This window comes from Neovison vison, chromosome 11, assembly GCF_020171115.1.
Source record: "Neovison vison isolate M4711 chromosome 11, ASM_NN_V1, whole genome shotgun sequence".
In the NCBI taxonomy this organism is placed as follows: domain Eukaryota; kingdom Metazoa; phylum Chordata; class Mammalia; order Carnivora; family Mustelidae; genus Neogale; species Neogale vison.
Genome location: NC_058101.1, coordinates 24,484,647 through 24,488,322, shown reverse-complemented (window position 1 = coordinate 24,488,322; position 3,676 = coordinate 24,484,647). Strand labels below are relative to the sequence as shown.

General features: G+C 43.3%; 1 non-coding gene across 1 annotated transcript; it reads right to left on the bottom strand.

Annotated features, from left to right (window-relative positions):
* Positions 1-1,509: 1,509 nt before the first annotated feature.
* On the bottom strand, positions 1,510-1,616 carry LOC122890742. The gene has a single exon (XR_006381170.1). It is a non-coding gene; the product is annotated as a U6 spliceosomal RNA (small nuclear RNA).
* Between the last annotated feature and the right edge of the window lie 2,060 nt (positions 1,617-3,676).

Genomic DNA, 3,676 nt, shown 5'->3' with positions numbered 1-3,676 from the left:
GAATGCTCCAGGGAGACTGGTTTGGTGTGAGGCTCTGCCATGATGAATGGGTTTCTTTTCACTGTTTGGTAATGAGCTGGCTTCCACTAAAAGCAGCTAATTTCTCTGTAGCTACTCGGAGTAAGTAGATTAGGTTACCAGTATCACTGCTTCCCTCATTCTAGAATCAATGATCCAATTCCCATGATCACCACCTATAAATCTGGAGAAGCTACTTTATAGAAATCCTAGTAATTGATTAGTAGGCATTTTCTGAAATGAATCATTTACAAGACAATGTCTTGGTCCCCAGCCTATTTCTGAGGCAATTAAGACCTATGACTTGCTTATTGGTTGACTTTTTGATAATGGCCATTTATTCTGGTATAATACCTGAATCTTATCCCTAGTTTCTCAGTGTTTGGGCCACCAGCTCTTTCTCATTTCTTTGTCCTAGGCTTCTTTGCAAAACCTTCTCAGATAGATGCCCAGTCTGTGATAGAGTAGATTCTGAGTTTCTATCTATCTGTTGATTTTGTTGGCACTGAAATGTCATGGTTGTTTTGATCCTTGAAGCAAGTCATAGCCAGGATCTGCCTCCTCCTGCTTTACCTTCCCAGGTTCAGCTGACCATATGAGAGGAAAAGTATGAAGTAATGTATAGGCAGAGGACACAAAGAATGCCCAGCTTCTCATCCCAAGACCTGTATGGTAATGTGGCATGTCAACAGAGAACAATTGCTCTCCAGCATTAGGTTCGCTTGAAGCGGAAATCCTTGTTTTTCCAATCAGATAAGCAGAAGGTATTTATGATTTTGTATAAGCCAGGCACTAAATTATAGACTGTACTTTGAAACCTGACTGTGGGGTTGGGTGGGGGGAACCTGGGTGACTCAGTTGGTTAAACATCTGACTTTTGGTTTCAGCTCAGGTCATGATCTCAGGGTTCTGGGATTGAGTCCCACATTGAGCTCCCTACTCAGCAGAGAATCTGATTCTCCTCTCCCTTTGCTCAACCCTCTCTATGTGTGCTTTCTCCTTCTCTCACTCTCTCTTTCAAATAAATAAAATCTTTTTAAAAAGTCTGAGCAGAACAAGAGGTCATATCATCACTGGGTACCTTCTGTGAACAAGGTGATTTGTGTTAAGAGTTTTACCTACACCCTCCTATTTAATTGTATAACCATATTGGTCCTGGGTGTTATCACCTACATGAAAAACAAGGTGGAGAAAAGTTGCGTACATTTTCTAGATCAATCAACTAATAAGTGAAAAAAAATTCAAACATGCATTAGCTAACTCAAGAGAGTGCTTTTAACCACTACAACATACAGGCTCCCCCTCAAAAGGAATAAATGATAAGCCAGAATTACATGATACTAAGTAAAAGAAAGTCACAGAAAGGAGAGTTCTCAGCAGGTTAGAGTAGTCCTGCGCTATAGGTTAGAAGGGAGGGGTCCATAAGGAACACCTAATCCCACGTTTCTCAAACTTTTTGAAAGAACATGTGATTAAAATCATATAACATAAAAAAATATGGACTGCTTCACGAAGTTGCATGGCATCCTTGCAAAGGGGCCACAATAATCTTCTCAATGTCATTTCAGCTTTAGCATATGTGCTGCTAAAGAGAGCAGTCTCAAACTTTTAAACTTCCAAGCTACAACGTGAAATATATTTTACATCATGACCCAGTAAACACATGCACAAATAACTGAAATAAAATTTTACTACACAATATTTTCCCTACTCCATGTGGTGCACTTCATTTTTCTACTATGTTTTATATCTTTCTCTTAAAATAATTCTGGTTAGGGGCACCTGGGTGGCTCAGTGGGTTAGAAGCCTCTGCCTTCAGCTTGGGTCATGATCCCAGAATCCTGGGATTGAGCCCTGCATCGGGCTCTCTGCTCAGTGTGGAGCCTGCTTCCCCCTCTCTCTCTGCCTGCCTCTGCCTACTTGTGATCTCTGTCTGTCAGATAAATAAATAAAATCTTTAAAAAAAATAATTCTGGTTATAGTCTATTAAATAGACTTTATGACCGAGAAATACTGATCTAGAAACCTCAACAGATGGGGTACTTGAGATCTAGAAATGCCTTGGGTACCTAGTGCAATATCTTGCCAATAGTAATTCTAAGTGTTTTGTTTTCTTTCCTTATGTGACTCAGCACACCCACACAGCACCTCAGTGGCAGAGCTGGGATGGAATGCAGATTTCCTGACTCCTGATCCACAGTTTTTCTCTCAAGGAAAGTTTGTCAGAGAGGGACTCTCCCATGCCAGAATTTCCTCACAGGTGTGGGTAGAAGTAGGAGGAAACAAACAGTGAGGTTGTGGAAGACTCACACTGCGGCACCCCCCAGTGGACCTTGCCCAAGGTCACTGGGTGCTAGAACGAGTTAATTCTGAAGCTGATGCTTTTTCTCTGGTTGTCTGTATTGGTTGCTCAGTGAAATCACCTGGGAGCTCTTTAACAATACTAATGTCCAGGCTACATTTGGATGAATTTCATCTATAGTTAAGGATGGGGTATGTTCTAAAAGCTCCTCCGGTGATTTTAATACAGTGACCATCTCAGTAAGAAGATATCCTTTAAAACTATCCCTGCTTAAGGTGCCTGGGTGGCTCAGTTGGTTAAGTGACTGCCTTCAACTCAGGTGACTGATCCCGGAGTCCTGGGATCGAGTAGAACATTGGGCTTCCAGCTCCATGGGGAGTCTGCTTCTCCCTCTGACCTCCCCTCTCATGCTCTCTGACCTTCCCTCTCATGCTTTCCTCTCTCTCTCTCTCTTTCAAGTAAATAAACAAAATCTTTTTAAAAAAAGAATACTATTCCTGCTTATCCTTCAAACTCCAGCCAAAATGCCTCTTTCCCAGCCTGACAGCATTCTGACTGAAATTTACAATCAAAAGTAATAGCCGGGGCGCCTGGGTGGCTCAGTGGGTTAAAGCCTCTGCCTTCGGCTCAGGTCGTGATCCCAGGGTCTTGGGATCGAGCCCCGCATTGGGCTCTCTGCTCCTCAGGGAGCCTGCTTCCTCCTCTCTCTGCCTGCCTCTCTGCCTGCTTGTGATCTTTGTCTGTCAAATAAATAGATAAAATCTTTAAAAAAAAAAAAAAAAGAAGTAACAGCCTTTCCATTATTGTATTCAGCCAGCACTCCTAGAGCCTTTCATCCTGTGTTTATCTCCCCTGCTAGATGATGCACTTACTGAATGTGGAGCTTATGCCTTACTCATCTTTGTATCCAAGTGTGCAATAAATATTTACAGGATGCCCTTTGCTCGGATGGTTCTTCTCCCCCAAACCACCCAGACCTCCAAAATGTGCTGTGGTTCAGCTATAACTCCTAATGAGGGTGTTGGAAATTCTCCCCAGCATCTGTTCTACTAAGTACAAGAAGGACGCTCACTGGAGGAGTTGGGAGAATCTTGACCAGGGAAGACGGTGAGACTGCAGCATCTCTTCTCGTGTGCCTGGGCTTTCTCTCAACAATCTTTCTCCTCCAGTGCCTCCTCCTCTCAGATTTCTGACATGGCAGTGTGGCCCAGCGTGCAGAACCCGGGACAGGCAGTGGAGAAGACAGACTTCCTGTCCGGGTCACGACCGTCTGCGCGTGGCGCGGTAGAGCTCACTTTTCGATTTTTGTTAGCTGAGAATGACAGCATTCCTAACTAAATTGTCACCCTCTGCTTC